Source organism: Eutrigla gurnardus, assembly GCF_963514095.1.
Source record: "Eutrigla gurnardus genome assembly, chromosome: 3".
Classification (NCBI taxonomy): domain Eukaryota; kingdom Metazoa; phylum Chordata; class Actinopteri; order Perciformes; family Triglidae; genus Eutrigla; species Eutrigla gurnardus.
The window spans coordinates 12152199-12169296 of NC_139917.1; the positions used below are offsets into that span (position 1 = coordinate 12152199).

The 17098-nt window shown below is 43.7% G+C and overlaps 1 protein-coding gene across 1 annotated transcript in view; it reads left to right on the top strand.

Annotated features, from left to right (window-relative positions):
- ptprdb (protein tyrosine phosphatase receptor type Db) overlaps window positions 1-17098 on the top strand; it is a 152616-nt gene that overhangs the window by 46325 nt on the left and 89193 nt on the right. The gene's annotated exons all lie outside the window — the stretch shown is intronic.

The following is a 17098-nucleotide window of genomic DNA, read 5'->3' on the forward strand; positions in this document are numbered from 1 at the left end:
TTTTGAGGGTGCGCGTCTCTGTTTTTCTGACAGATGTTGTAACGACACGATTAGCCCTCCGGCTTCCAGGAGCTCCGTGTGAGGTTGCTATAGTGACTGTGGGTTGAGCATTGGGGAGGCCAGAGTGGAGTATGAGGGTGCCGAGGACGAGGAGAGGGGGTGGAATGGGAAATGAAGTGCCTCTGGCCTGCTTGTGTTTGTGTGTTGCTGATTCCGTGGGTGCGTTTCCTACAAAGAGGACGGCGTTGAAGAGACACTCGGTCTGTGTAATTGGGAATTTGATCAAGATAACTCAGTTGATCATGTATAAACACACACACAGATGCGTTCAGGCTGCGTAGGAGACACGGAGACAGGGATCCTGGGATGGTTACCGTGGGCGGAGGGTAACCTGCTCCGCCTCACAGCAGCGACGCCACGACTTGAGCACTTTGTGTCACTTAATCACTTAAATTGCTGCGTCAATGACGATGTTGTACAAACCGCTACAAAAGGTAGAATCGCCCTCCACCTTTGCTTGTGTGCTGTAAGTCAGTATGGGGTCGAGACCCCCCACAAGGGATTGGCTGATAAAGCAGGCAGGCCATGATATGATCAGCTTTTTAAAGTTGAGCAGAAACTCTTTTCGATCACATCATGTTGTGCACCTTTTTGACAATACATGCCAAAAAAATATATAAAAACTCAATTTCTTCGTGTTTTTATATCAAAATGAATTGTTTTATTCTTCCTGGAAATTGCATGCTTACATGATCTAGTACCAAACCAATTCCATCCAATAATATAGTTCCCAACCTTGTAGTCAAGATTGGGAACTCTGTTAGTTTGTGTTGTTGTCTGAAAGGATTCGACTTCATCTGCCAATAAAGAGTCTGAATCAATACCAGTGCTCCCTTTTTCTACAAAAAAAAAAAAAGTTGGCGCCTTATTGTGAGTTCGTGAGTGAAACTGATTATGAAAACAGAGAATTTTGTCATGATATTGATCGGTGGCATCTGACTCAAAAGGAGAGGAGAACTCACCCACAGCCTCATGTTATTTTATGGAGTTATTTCTCTTATTTTGCTCTTGCACTTTAATGTTTGGGCTCAGTGCTGCTTGATATATATGCTCTCATGTTCCTAATGTGTGTCATATGAGCCCTGTCTCGAGGCTGCTTGTGAAATGGAAATATATCGACACAAATTTCCCATTTTTTCCGTGTCGCTCAGCACAAAAACAATGCCAATGGAAAATGAATTAGGATCCTTGGTGGACAGACAAAATAAAGGCATCCACGTGACTTTGCCACGGTGAGAGCTATTGACGTGGTTTTCAATATTGAGAAAGACTTCTTCTGGTGGTGGTGGTGGGGGGGGGGGGGGGGGGGGGGGGGCAGGGGCAGACAAACAGGACTTTAAACCACGAGGCTGGAGCTCGACACGCATGTCCCAAAGTGTTGTGTTGTGAAATGACGCATTTGTGACACATTTCCTTCAACCTAAGTGGTTCTGTTGCCAAAAAAAGTGGTCCAGGCACCAAAGATCCTTCCAATTGCAAAACATTAGTTTGAAAGTCGTGCTGAGCGACACAAACAAAATCAGCTGCTGTGAATCTGTGTTGGTCATAAGCGGGGCTTACATGGGTTTCTGATTTTTTTCTTTAACTTTTATTCTGTAAATCTTTTTATCTGGAAAGCACTTTGTGCTTGGGCTTGAAAAGTGCTTTATGAATATAAGTCTTACTGTATGTGTAATGCTACTTATCTTTACTTTCTTATATTCGATGAAAAAACAAGAAGTGAAAAAATGACCTACAAGATTTCTGAAACGAGGTTCCTGCAGCCTCAGAATCTATTTTGTGTGAGATGTGTCACTAAAAGGTTGCCATTAAACTGCCGCCTCTGAAGCAGCACTTCTGGCTGCCGTCATGCCGCCGTCGGCCCGCCGCCGTCTTGCCGTGAGCGTGGGGCAGCAGAAAGCGAGGCCCGAGGCAGGCTGGGGCGGCAGAAGAGAGCGGGGCGCTCTACTCTGCTGGTGAAGCCCTGGGCTTCACTGTCAGCTCTCTGGACCCACGGCAGGACTGTGACTTTTGGCCAATCACAGATTAGCATGCATAAAATGGATTTCATTGATAGAAGAGGAGGACACCAGGATTAATATTATACTGGGAATGATAAATGATACTGAGATTTGGAAATGGTTTGTTTGCCTTTCAAGAATAGAGGAGCAGCCTCTTCTGCCTCCATCCAGCATCTAAGAACATTGCACCTCTGCTTGTCTAGCATCCAATATTGACACCTGTAACCATTAGTAAACACAGGAGATAGCAACTTCTTTAAAACATGCAATCATTTTTCTGTTAATGGCATCTATTGGTTTGATGGTGGTCAGTCCTTAAAACATGACCAGGTGACTAAATTAAAGGATGCTGTTTTTGTTGTATTTATTTTTATTTTATTGATACAGTTGACTTAAGTGTTTGGAGTGAAGTATATGAGAAAATGACCCTACTTCTCACCTGATTTATGACCTCAGTAAACATTGTAAACATGAGTTTATGGTCTGAATCTCAAGGCTTGTAAACCACAGTCCACTGTCGTATGGGTAAACTATACTTTTGATATATTTACTTTATTTTCCTGAGAATTCAACAGAAGAAAAAAAAAATCGAATCAAATGGAAAATGCAAATGTTAAATGTTAATGCAAAGTGAAACTGAGACAGGATTATTAAAGAAATATGTGACAGGGTGTATTAAAATTTAAGTATTTTAATCACTGAGGTGAAAAACATCCCGTCAGAACTCTGAATAAGTTGACGTGTTCCCGTTGGGGGGTGGGGGGCACCTTAAGTGAACCCGTCCCATCTTTACGTAACGTACTAAAGCAACCCTGAGGCTCTGCTGCAAGTACACAGCAAACCGTCCTCCTGCTTGTCTCCTGTATCGTCCCCGAGTGTGCAGCCTGCTGTGTATAATAGCCATGGTGTGGGACATAATGCGTCCTACCATACAGGGCTGGCTTCACACAGGGATTACACCTAGATGATTCTTCAATAGGGAATTTAGTCTCGGGTAGCCGAGCCTTAATCCGCGGCGGTGGAAGCGGACGGCGGTGCTGCGGAGCCGTGGCCAGATATGACAGAGAACAGAGAGCAGGCAGATTAGTTCATACCAGGGAAGAGGGCTGAGCTTGAAGCCGCCTGACAGAGCGTCTCCTGACAGCTCCTCCCAAATCTCTCTACTCTCTCTAATGCAGTCAGAGGGAAACATTGTACCCTTTTCTGTCTTTCTAGCTGTCTCTTTCTTTCCACCGCTCTGTCGCCGTCTCGCTGTGTGAGGTGATAGCGAGTCATGGAGAGGAAGGCCGTGTGTGTGTGTGTGTGTGTGTGTGTGTGTGTGCGTGTGTGTGTGTGTGTGTGTGTGTGTGTGTGTGTGTGGGTCTTATCCCTTCATTAGCCGGTAGACTTTTGGGTCACTCGTAGCCTTGTTCCCACTGTCTCAGATGCTGTAATTAGCCTCACGTGAGTCACATCTCGTAATTAGGACGGTCAAAGCAGGACTCAACCACACACACACACACACACACACACACACACACACACACTGACCACGCTTCCACATGTGACACACATGCACACACACATCAGTCGTTAGTGGAGAGCTTAACATGCTGTACAGTGCTAATGGGATTATCATTGCTGAGGGTCCCACTCATCAACCTCCTACTCGTCTTTCTATTCATCATCAAGCACCATTCTTACACACTCTGGAGAACCAATCATTTCTACTCTCTCTCTCTCTCTCTCTCTCTCTCTCTCTCTCTCTCTCTCTCTCTCTTCAGTGTAATATGGAATCTCCTCTATTCTCACGACCACCTCACAAGGACTGTGTTGTTAAAACAGACTCAGTGGGTGTCTGGAGATATAAAACGGCGTCGTGGTGATCCGGGGCATTAAGCCACTGACCGTGTAATTCTGATGTTGCTGGTCCGAGTCCAGCTGGGGACCTCTGTTGCGTGTCTCTTTCCCCTCATTTCCCATCTCCCCGTCTGCTTTGGAGTAAAGGCATAAATCCCCCAAAAGTATATTAAAGAAAAGGCAGACTTTAATATTAGAGGTTCCCAACCTTCTTAGCTAGCGACCAAATGTTTTCATCAATTACATATTAAATCCAGTTGTGACCAGTTCAACTTGTCTTTAATTTTTAAGAGGCCTTAAAAGGTCAAAAGATCATGCAATCCACATGATAAAAATGATTAGAGGAAATTCTGCAATAGTGAACAGAATATGTTTTTATGTTTTGCTTTCCTTGGTTTTAGTCACCTTGTGTCCCCTCGCGAGCCCCAGGGTGGGAACCACATTCTCTGCTTCAGATAGCAGCCAAATCATAACGAATCATAAGTATAATGTTTTATGTTAGAAATAGTGTTGTGTAATATATGTTTAGTTAAAAACAGGGTCCATGCTTGTCATATAACGGCCATTTTAGCTGGTAATTCCAGAGTTATAGCTCATCCTAAAGCACTCTGCATTGTTATCGGGATATGAGAAAGTAAAAAGGAAGATTGTGAGGAAAATCTCTATGATTTGCTGTTCTGCCCTTTTATCCTTCAGTTGCTCCGTCTCCCACAGCTCTCTGGCCTCTCTCCCATCCTCACTGCACACATTTCATCAGCTCATTTAAAAGTAATATTCCCCATAACCATTCAATTTTCGCTGTGTTTATTCTGTTGACTGAAATGGTAATGGAGATATTGACAGCAGAGTGCAGAGTGATTCTGTCCAGGCCATTGTGTTGAGTGGTTCGATGGACAGAAGTGGATGACTAGAGGGGCTATCTATGGTATTACATATAGTGGGGAAGGCGTGGGAAAGACAGGCTCTCTGAAAGCCAAAAGCTTAAATACCAGAGAGAAAACACACGCACGTGTGCACACACACACACACACACACACACACACACACACACACACACACACACACACACACAGATACACGTTCAGGCAGTGGATTAGGATGGGGATTATGGAAGCATAGCTGTAAAACAGGCAGAGACAGATCAGTGTTGTACTTCATAAACACACACACACACACATGCTGGATGTGTACAGTAAGATGGATTTATTCTGAGGTGGATGCTATGATGAGTTGGGTTTGTGCGTCATGACTGAGCACTATTCAACAATAACTACGACGACAGCTCAATAGGGCAGCAAATCAGCTTTAGCAATCAATTATTGAACTGGAATGGTGGGAGCTGAAAGCTACCGAGATTTCCTGTCTTGATTATAACGTTATTTAAGATCTTCATATATTTCTTTTTTTCTACTGAATGACCTACAAAGAGAACTACAATGAGGCATAATAGTGAGCTTGAATCATTCTGTTTTGAGATTTTGCCAAACGAGCAGGTCTCAACATCTTCACCTTCAAAACCCAGATAATATACAGTAATAAAAAACGCCTACGGCACAAGTTTGAATGAATGGCCACAAGTAGACAAAGACGTCAATGGAAAATATTTGAGAACCAAGGCTAGGTTTTTTGTCCTATTCTGCAGCATCTTGAAGTCCAATACAGCCTAATAAAACTCAAGAGTCTCCAGCTATGTGAGCAGCCTTGCTTAGCCACAGCAGTGCTTTGGGCTGAACGTCTGCATGCTGACACGGTCTCAGTACGAATGCTAACATGCTGATGTTAAGCAGGTATAATGTAACTGTATAATGAAACAGAAATGACACTTGAGGCTGATAGGAATGAGACACAGTGCACAAATCAATGCCTGATTCACTCAACCTCTGCATTTTGAACGTCACCATCTTGGTATTTGGACATTGCCATCTTCTTCTTGTGCAACCAGACGTGAAACAAGAGGGTAAAGCTAAGTGCAATGAATGCTGAAAAAGACATTTTTAGGCGACCAAAAGGTCACAATTAAGGTTCATGAACTGATCTAAGTTGAAAACACAGAATAACTCCAAGATGAGACAATGCCATGATAGCGAGCTGTCAATCTATGGATCTGCACACACACACAATCTAAATGGACCATAATTGACGAACTGAACATCACACGGTATTAAAGAAGACTTGAAACTAGAGATTGAGACCTAGAGATTTATTGAGATAATAAATCAAGTGAGAAGTAGGGTCCACACAGTGGTGTAGTGGTTAGCTACAAAATCGCATTGGTCCCGGGTACAAATCCAGGTTTGGGTTCCTTCTCTGTGGACTCTGCATGTTCTCCCTGTTAGTGTGGGTTCTCTCGGCCTCCTCCCACATTCCAAAGACATGCAGGTTAATCGATGACTGTGTGTGCGTGAGCGTGAATGGTCGTCTGTCTCTATTTTGTTTCTCTACATGTCAGTGTGTGATAGATATCCTGCCTTTGCCCAAATGTCAGCTGGGATCGGATCCAGCCCCCCGATCGATGATGGATGGAGAAGTAGGGTCATTTTTGCTATAGACTTCTATACAATGTGTCTTCCTTTTGCAACCAGAGGAGTCGCCCCCTGATGACCATAAGAAATAATGCTTTGCAGGTTTAAGGCACTTTAGTGTTGGCTTCACTTTTGCTCCAAACTGAAACATCTCAATAACAATTTCAGTCTGGAGTGAAGTGGGTGGACCGATCGACCATCCCTAGAGCAATGCTCTACAGCAACAAAGGAGCAGAGTAGCTAGAACATCATGATTAAAATATAGCAGTGGTGACTGTGATAGCTGGGCCTCGTGCTTCAGCTGATTACATCCCAAGGGAAAAAGAAAGGCAAGGAAGAGCAAAAATGACCTTTCACTTTGGCAGACAAGCTAAATATAATTAACTCTAATTGGCGTGAGGCTCAAATATTGTCAAGGATAGGGAACAATGGAGGGAGATCATTGTGCCATTTTGCCCTGCAGGAGATGAAGAGAATTAAGTAGTAATTAAAGGCAGAGTAGGTCATTTGGAAAAACCACGGAAACTTTGTCTTTGAACGCATCAGCGAACCGAAAAAGTCACGCCCTCTTAGTTCAGACCTCCATTTAAAGCCGCTCCCCCAGAACGCCAAACGAGTGCTCGAGATCAGCACGAGTGTGAGCAATCAGGAAGTAAGCATTGACAGACAGGCAGGCAAGGGTTTTTACAGTCCTGCCACGGCCACAGATAAAAAATGTTTTTTAAATGTATGTCTGACCATTTAATGTAGAGAGTTACCTATTTTATGCACAGCTCACTTGAATAATAGTATATTATATGATATGTTACTAGTAGTCAAATTTTCAATTTCATGTGTTGTGGATATGATTTAAAATCTGAAAAGTCTCTGTTTTAAAGAGTAAACGTTTTCATTGAGACCATTTCTTTGATAGAAAGTAGTTTAAATGGAATCTTTCCCCAGGAGTTCTGTGGCGTATCCTCTGTAGCCCGGACAGATTTTCGACAATGATTCATTGCTTTTTAGACTTTTTCAAATGTAATTTTCGAATGCTTTCAGCATCGCTCTCCAAATCCCATTTGTCTGCATTGTATCACTGTGGCGACATCTCAGAGATGGAAAACACAAAACCCAGACAAATCATCAGGGTGAAGTGACCCTTTTAACAACCAAAACATTATTTCACTAGATTACTCTGCACAAAAAAGATGTAGAGTGGGAAATAAAAGCCTCATCCAACTTTAAAATCCCATGTTGATGCAATTTTGTATTTGCAGGGATGTGAGGTGAAGTTTAAACTGTAGTCAACCGTTGCTGGTAAACAGTAACAGTCATGGAACAATATAGTGGAGTAACAGTGTCCTGATTAGAGAATGAAGTCGCTCTCCCTCTGTGTGTGTTGTTACTCGAGCTTCTCTGCTCTTTGTTTTAGTATCCACTCCAGCTTCACCTTCATATTTACCTGTGTGAGTCCCTCCCCATGTCCAAGCATTGAGTTCAGCTGCAGGCGACATGGCAGCATATTTTACCCGATGTTTATGGCTCGAAAGGATCCATCTGGTAAATATAACGTCACATTCTTGTTGGAATTGTAGCGAGATGGATCCTTTTCAGCCATAAGCATGTTTTAGCAGGATAGCTGGCAAGCTTATAATTATGTTAAATGGATTGAGGTCACTCTGCAGATCGAAGAAATGGCTCTTAACCAAGCTGAATTTGTTACTGTCACAAAAATAAAATCAATGTTCCAAGCAACGAACTAACTAGCCAAGATGTAGGCCTACGTAGGCTCTTGTGGTTCTGAATGTCATTTATAGAACCATTTTAGGGACTGAAAATTGGATTGGCCGTCATCATTTTCTCCGAAAACAAATAAAATGTACAGATTAAACTGAAGAATAGTTAAATACCCACCTCTAATTGTCGTTGGAGCTTTCTGACATCGCGGCGGTCGGATTAGCATCAGTAATGGCTCGAGGTCTTTCTAACTAAGCGTAACCCGTATCGTAAAAGTGGTGAACACATACGGGCACACCCACATGATGAGAAAATGAGAGGGAATGCTTCACCTTTTCCAGTGCCCGCCTCGTTAATTTGAACAAATTGCCCCATCGTCGAGAGCAACGCGCTGCTCCGAATCAAATGTGTCGGCGTGCACGAGCTCGGCTGTGCACGAGCCCCGGCGTGCGCTCTCACTGCGAGATCAAGGCTGATGCTGGCGTGCTCGACGTTGTCATATGATGTTTTCAAAAATGTGGCTGCAACTCGGCGTAACGCCGCAGCGCAACGGAGAGCCGGTCACACGCTGAGTGAGCGCCTTGATCTGCGGCCGCTCCGGCCCCGCCGCATCAGGCACGCCATGGTCACCAGACATCTGTCATCGGCTCACAGCTCACTGGAGGTCTGTGGCTCCTCGCGATCCCATCTTCTCTACAACTGTCAAATATAATCATCAATCTCTCCGCCGCTTCCCTTTAGATTCTCTCTGCGTGTTTCTGCCCGGGCCTCCTCAACCCCCCCTCCACATTTCTCCTCCACATTTCTCCTCCTTTCTTTCAGCATACTGAAATGTAGAACCAACAATTTGCCAATCTATCCAGTACACACACACACACACACACACACAGGCATCCAGACCACATGAGATGTTGCGGTGTATAATGACAGATAATTGGCTATTGTGGGTTCGCCCTTGGCAGCAGGAACCAATCACAGTGACAGCCACTTCTCCGTGACCCGTGTGTGTGTGTGTGTGTGTGTGTGTGCACGCGAGCAAGCCTCTGAATCTGTGCGACACACTGATTTGTATATTTTGTTTCATTTTGTGCCTTTTGTCGCTGCGTCAAGCACGTCGTAACTGACAGCTCTCTTGTATCCTCGTCATTGTTGCATCCATGTAAACCCAAATAAGCTAGTCAGCTGTGCCGTGTGGGTCCGTGCACGTGGGAGCGTGCGTGGGCACTTAACCGAATCATAGCGTGTGCGTGCAGATGTATCTGCAGCGGCGTACGAGGCTCGGAAACACAGGTATCATCTCGATAAAATGTCCTTGTTTTAGACAAATTACCACTCGGTGCTTCTCGTTTTACATTCTCGGGGTTTCAGGCAGCCTGGAGGATCCACAGCGCCGCACAATGCAGCCTTGCTGTTCTCCACTAATGTGATGGCTGCTTAGCTTGCCATTCGTCACTCATTTTGATGGAGTCAGCAGCCCTGGTTAATGGTCTGTCTGCTTGCCATTTGTACAGAACCTGTTGACTCCCAACTGCTCCAAACTGATTATTTCTTTTCGTGTGCGGGGGGGATGAAATAATTCTGATGTGCTCTTTCACGCTGCGATGAATTGTAGCCGCATCAGCTTTTAAAATAACAGCCACGGGTACAAGCGGAGGATGTCTTCCTCTCTCGCTCGCTCTCTCTACTTCTGCTTTTTCATTCATTCTCCTTATCATTCACTCTTGTATTCCTTGCTCCTGTGTTCTCTCTCTCTCTTACTCTCTCTCTCTGTCTCTCTATCTGCCACTTCCTCTTCTCTCGCTGTTTGCACCGACTCTCATTTCCGCTCTTTCAATATAATGGGGAGTGCTCATCCAACCCGTGCACACGGACTTAATGAGATCCTGTGTGTGCGATGCAGCTTTGACTCTGTAAATATGATCTTTTCTGTCTCGCTAATACGTGCAACCATAAAGAAAATGTGTGCGTGTTTGTGTGCGTGCGTGCAGGCGGAGTTGTGTACTTCATCACACCAGCCGGCTCAATAGTCCCAAAATGCAATTTCCTCGATGTGAAAAGAGCCGGCTGGATGTTCATCATTCTATATTCTCTTCTTAGTGTTCGATAAAAGCTTCTCGAGGGCTTGTTCTTGCGTTATCCGTCTATTTGTGTGTGTGTGTGTGTGTGTGTTTGTCTGCGTACAAACACACACTCGCCGCCTTTTTGTGGAACGCAGCGAATCTGTCTCCTGTGCGTGATTAAAGTGCATATCGCAGCACGTTCCCTGAGTGTTTCTTTGTAATGCTGCTTAACATTCTGAGCTTATATCAGCCCGCTGAACTCATCCGTATTGTGTTGATGAAAATCAATTCAGTTCGGCGGTGGAATTTTTTTTTTTTTTTTTGGTTAAATGTAGATAAAAGACGTTTTAAACACAGACATCAAATTGATCAATTTACGATTTCAAAAGCTTCTTTTTTTTTTGTCCCACTGCCAGAAGAGGATTGCTATTGTTGGGGCCAAATCAACACCTGAATAGCAATGAAATCGTAAAAAGGAAGGTTAGGCGTGGAGCGAATTGGGACTTAATAAAATGTTGTTATCCGTGTTTATTCTCGTGTAATACAGATATTTGACTACAGATAGCAGAAATAGCTTTCATATAGGTATAATAAACCAACCAGCAGCCTCTCCTATGACATCCCCGCCCGACCGCTTGCGCTCTCCTTATTAGCTGCATTAGTCTCCCTGAAATTATGGTTGTAATAGACCAGGTGCAAGCGGGGAACGTGCCATCTCTGATACCCGCCAAGCCACTAATGATTAGCAGCCCGATGCAGAACACACATGTCTGGGTAGGAAACAAATGACTGGAGAACTGGCAAAAGCCGAGTCAGTGCCTAAAGGAAGGAAGGGATAATGATGTGGTGTGTGTAATACATCTGTATGGATGTGTGTGTGTGTGTGTGTGTGTGTGTGTGTGTGTGTGTGTGTGTGTGTGTGTGTGTGTGTGTGTGTGTGTGTGTGCAGCCAAAGCACGTTTACACACTGCTGTTTTCCATATCCACTAGAAAATGTTTGTGTCTAATGTCGTCAGTTGGAAGCTGGAGGAGCGTTTGCTGGGTTCATATGTGGGGGTGTGGTCAAGAGTCACTGGGAGGTGGGGGGGGGGGGGCATTAATCATTAAGCATCAATGATTGAGGTGTGTGTGTGTGTGTGTGCAGGAGATGCTGTGGCTCTCTGTGATGCTGAGATTAGAAGCAATTATTGAAATGTCATGGCTTTAATGTGTAGCCGCTCCGCTCCCCCCTCGTGAACTTTCAAGGTGACGAAACAAGTCGCTTCTGTGCTTTTGAACAATTGTGTTGCTATCTACCTGTTAGTCCTCCTTACTTATCACAATACTGATAGCAGCCCAATGCTCTATATATAAAGGGGTCACGTACGCGTCAACGTCATTTGAACTAAACACATCGTGCCATCCACCCATTATTAATCACTGCTTACTCCCCGGACTATCACACGGCTCAACTGCTCATATGTTTGTCAATTTAAAAGATCATTGTGCACGGCAATTAAGTCGTAGGTTGTCATAGCACCATTTTTTTTTATATATATATAATTTTTATTTACTTTTACGTATACAGTACAACAAAATTGACAAACAGAAACAAAAACAACAACAGCAACAACAACAACTGCAAAAGTTGAGTGGAAGTTCATGAATACATTCATAAAACACCCCTCCACATACACACACACACACACACACACACACAAAACACAGAGGGAGTGGTCCCGTTCTGAGACTGGCAGGGCTGGGGACATAGCCCACCAAGACTGGGCACCACACAGAGAGTGCTGAAAAGGGAAAATTGAGGCTATCATTCTGCCCGTTCACAATAAAATGCAACATTTTAACATTTGGAAACATTTAATCCTGTTCTCTGCCACCTGTAGAGTGGGAAGAGAGAGTCAACAAGCCTGGTCCAGTGACCACCTTTCTTTCAGGAGTGACATGATTTGACTCAGGGGATCTGTGTGGTCACTGCCCAGATCTTGCAGAGCAGAGGCTGCTTGTTCCATAGAAACAAGTTCCAGAAAATCCTTCTGCCAGTTATCTATATCAAAACAATTTGGTTTCTTCACTTTCCAGTTCATAAGAATTAGTCGTTTAGCTGAAAGGAAGGCTAGGTCTAACAAATGTTGAAGTTTTTTTGTGGTTGCTCCCTCTATCTGTTTTCCCAGAAGGCCCACTGCTGGGTCCAATGGGAAGTTGATTTTAAATAATTTACATAAATAATCTCTGTCATAGCACCATTAAGTTTTGTGTGAAATCGGCCAGCTGGCTTATTAATGCAGCTACGTTAAGTGTGTGTAGCGTTACATCCTGGTACCTAATGCACAGGCGTGTGTGGTCTTGTCTGAGTACTTGTCTTGTACTTCAACAGTTGTACAACAAAATGCGACTTTCTTGACTTAAAGGCTGAGTAGGTTATTGGGAAAAACCACAGTCTTTGACTTTGAACCCATCGATGAACTGTAAAAGTCCCGCCCCCTTCGTTCAGACGTCTGTTCAAAGCCACTCCCCCAGAACGCCAAACGAGTGCTCGAGATCGATGGAGTACACAATCAGTAAGTAAGCGTTCACAGACAGGCAGGCGTCCAATTGCTTTCTCCAGCCGACTTATTTGATTGGACGGGGTTTTTACCGTCCTGCCACGGCTACAGATGACATTTCTTTTAAGTCAGAGCATTTAATTTATTGATGCCTATCGTATGTTATGAGGATTTCAAGTAATATAACAGAAAGTGTTTCTGAATATAATCACCTACTCAACCTTTAATTTGACATACATCATATTAAGTTATTCACAGCACAATTCAAACAGGATCAAAAAAGGGTTTCTCACCATCAACTAGCATAGGAGATAGTCGGCACCGAAGTAAAGCTGGACGGAAGCCCATTTAAGTTAATATACATAACTACATCAGTATATAGAGCAAGCAACACTCACCAGATACGTCATACTTACGATGAGGCGTGAACTGTGGCAATGAATAAAGAATGGGAAATGATTATGAGTTATGATATATGATAAAAAAAATTGTCCTAATCACTCTTATACTGTTGTTGTTGAATATTTATTGAATTGAAAACTTCAAATTGATATAGATTTATTAAGATTGAGGCGATAACATGTTTGCAATTACATATTGAGAAGGACAATAACATGTTTAAAAAAACAAGCATAATATCAACACAAGTTTATTCTGTTGTAAAAATGCTCTCTGGGGCTGTAAATAAAGATTATTTAGTAGTTAGTCTGCTGATTATTTTTTGATGAATCGGCTAATTGTTTGGTCTATAAACTGTCACAAAACAGTGAAAGATGCTCATTATATTTCCTCCAAAAATCCATTTTAAGTATTACTTTTACAATATTACTTTAACAATAACTCTTCAGTAATATTCACATTTGAGAGGCCACAATCTGTTTGTTTTGTCCATTTTCTTTTCTTTAAAAATGGATTAAATGATCATAACAAAACTGCTGCTGATTAATATTCGGTTCATAGTGTATAAGATTAATCAACTAATATTTTGAGCTCAAATGTTGCTTTGGATGCAAAAGAAAATCCTAGATAAAGGAAACTTGATGGGAACATTGGAAGGTTGAACCTCGGGTATGTAGTCCGTGTTATTGATAGAAAGAAAGAATGGGCTGTTCTGCCCTGCCTTTTGTCAATGTTGAAATGGTCTGCACGACGTGATTGGTTGATGTCTTTATCTGCAATGCAAAAGCTTAGAAAGCTTACAGTTAATATGCATTGAAAAACGCCCGACTGTGTTTTTGAAAAGGCATTTATAGTGAAATTAATAGTGTTTGCTTTTCATTTACTGTAGGTGTTCAGTTTCAGGGCTCTAGCACTGTGCAAGCTGACTCGCTGTCATGGGTTACCGGCACACCTAAATGGAACGGAGCCATCATTAATGTTACTAGATGTGTTTTTCCTGTTGTAATTAGTCCAAAAATAGCTGCTCTCCCCTGTCATTTTGACATCGGTCAGTCCGAGGCAGGCAGGAACTCCAATTTATCCAGTGTGCCTCATCAGTCCACTGTTCCAATGACGTTTCCTTGTTTGGCACCAGCCCTTACTGCACTGTAACTAGGAAATGTCCACCATCCCTCTAGTGCCATCGTCGGGGCAGGTACCTAACCTGTAATCTTAATCGCCATTTAAAATGAGAAAACAAAGAAAAAAGTTTCACTTTCTATCCTCACTATGGGGAGCATCTTTGAGATTATTTCATTGTGGCACCTGAGGTGGGATTTTATTTTTTAAACCCCAAAACACTTCCTGTGACTTAATGACCCAAGTTCAATGATTGTTCGGCCTCAATTTTGCAGTTTAAAGATGAATTCTCCACCGTTCTCCATGTAAAATGTCACGCCATTAGGTCGAAGCACAAAGAAATGGACATCAGTCCTACTCATCAGATCTCTTTAGAAAATTAGGGCATTCACAACCCACACGCTGCTGTGCGATGTGTAATGCTTGGGAATTACTATCTCCGGATCCCAGGATTAAATCCATGAGTGAGCAGGACATTTTTTATTAAATGTACTCTAAATTTACTCAATTTCCCATGAGTGTATTTCTATTAAGCCCATACTATATCTTCAATAAAGTGTTGACCGGTTTAAACTGCATTTCAATCTTCACATAAATACAGGTTCACACATGAAGTTTGACCTCTGCATTTGACCCGTCAATTAAACTTCCCCTCGCCCAACTGTGTGTCTCGCTGCAGCCTTTAGAGAGTCCAGCTGGACTAGTGAAGGCAGACTTCATGCATGACTTAAAGAAAACATTGAAAACTGATAAATGAGTAGGTTGACAGCGCAGCGCGCCTGCAGGGAGGGTTTGAGTTTTCACATACAGAAAGCATCCATGCATGCACTCGTTGAATATTGAACCCATGCAGCCGTACATATTCATCAGGGGATAACTTGAATATTTAATGGGGAGCTGCTCGTGTAGATGTGTGTCGACGGGGGAGGGAGTGTGAAGCCGCAAAACAAAAACAACAACATCATATCCGGTGCAATTTGCGTGTGTGTGTCTGTGTGTGTGTCCAGGCTGACACCAGTCATGAGCCTAAGCTTCTATTTTAGCCAATGAAGTTATCTCAATAGCAAAGCCCTTAACTCTTATGTGCTGAGTTATTATCTTTTAGTGTGTGTGTGTGTGTGTGTGTGTGTGTGTGTCCGTCCCTGCCCCTGAGGTTGTGTTTTCTTGTGCCCACTGAGCTGAGGATTTTCTGCAACAAAAGCACGTTTACGCTCCTCCATCTCATTTACATCACGCTGATGGCAATCTGCTGCACCACTGATTGTGTTCAGTGTTCTAGGTCAGCACACCCAGATACGTCTGTGTGCAGGTGTGTGTGTGTGTGTGTGTGTGTGTGTGTGTGTGTGTGTGTGTGTGTGTGTGTGTGTGTGTGTGTGTGTGTGTGTGTGTGTGTGTGTGCAAGCATGTGCTCAAAGACTGAACATTGGTGTTAAAGCCTGTCGTCTCCCCCTTTCTCCCTCTTTTGCTGACTTCCTGTCTCTCAGTCAGCACTCAGACGGTCCTGACACACCTTTTTAAATACACACACACACACACACACATGGTATCAGGCAGCAGCTTGTGACATCATTGAAAAAAACCATGCACAAGTTAATTCAGTCAGAATCCATTTGATATAACTATACCTTTTATTGGATTTTCTTTCTTCCAATTTGATGACGCAGCTTTGTACAAACCTGTGTGCCTGTTCAGCACGGTCATGCATCAAATGTCAACAAAAAGTGGAGCTACTCTCCGTTTGTGGTACGAAGACACATGCAGAACGCCGAATCGCTTACATGCATGCATGCCGAGCAGTCCAATCTGGGAAGATTTGTCATTTAATTATAGAATCAACTGTCTGCACTGGAGTCGAGGCAGTGGGAAGAGAGCAAGTTTCAGATCAAAACCACTAAGTGCCTCAGTTTCTCACACGTATTCTGCAAACTTCTCGTCTCTGTGGAGCCTTTAAAATGACTTCCTTCGTGTGGACACTGACCCCGTTTGGAGACTGTTTGACCCAAACTCACTGAGCGTCTCCTCGCTGGAGATAAGATCCACTTCAGTCCCCACAGATAAAACGGTGCCAGCGATTTCCACTTTTCTAATCTCCAAAACCCAACATTACCCCAAATAGCTTTTTAGTCTGAATCGACAGATTTAATCTAGAATTGAGTGTCAATTTCAAGATAATTTAAAGTTCTTCCAAATTAACTGGAGCGGCTTGTTATTTAAACAGGTGTGTTTTTCATAAAGTAGCTATTAAAAACACATTCAGCATGTGGCCACATGGTCTCAGACTGACATCATATTCCTTATTGATCCACCCAGCTCGTCTCCTACTCGTCTACCGGGACGATTTCACGTTTTGACCGGGCGAGGGAGGGAGTGATGACAAAGAATAAACCGGAGCCTCCTTGGCGCCCCCCCCCCCAACCCTAGAAATCTGCCCCAACTTCACTCCAGCCACCATACCGCGGGATTTAACAGCTGCCTTACCGGGTCGCGCAGCCTTCTCACCGGGTAGGAAATTACTGGAGCGAGAGAGAGGGGGAGAGAGAGAGAGAGAGAGAGAGAGAGAGAGAGAGAGAGAGAGAGAGAGAGAGAGAGAGAGAGAGAGAGAGAGAGAGAGAGAGAGAGAGAGAGAGAAGAGAGAGAGGGAGAGGGAGGGATAGAGAGGGAGGGAGGGAAACAGACGCACGGTGCTGGATCATTTGGGTTTAGAGCGGCTGCAGCCACGGTGGATGTTACACATCAGACGACGGACGGAGAGCTTCAATCTATCAGACTGCGAGGTGTTTGTTTTCTCCCCCGCCACCCCCCAACGACGGCGCCGGGCGGGATGCTGCTATGGTGAGCGCGTT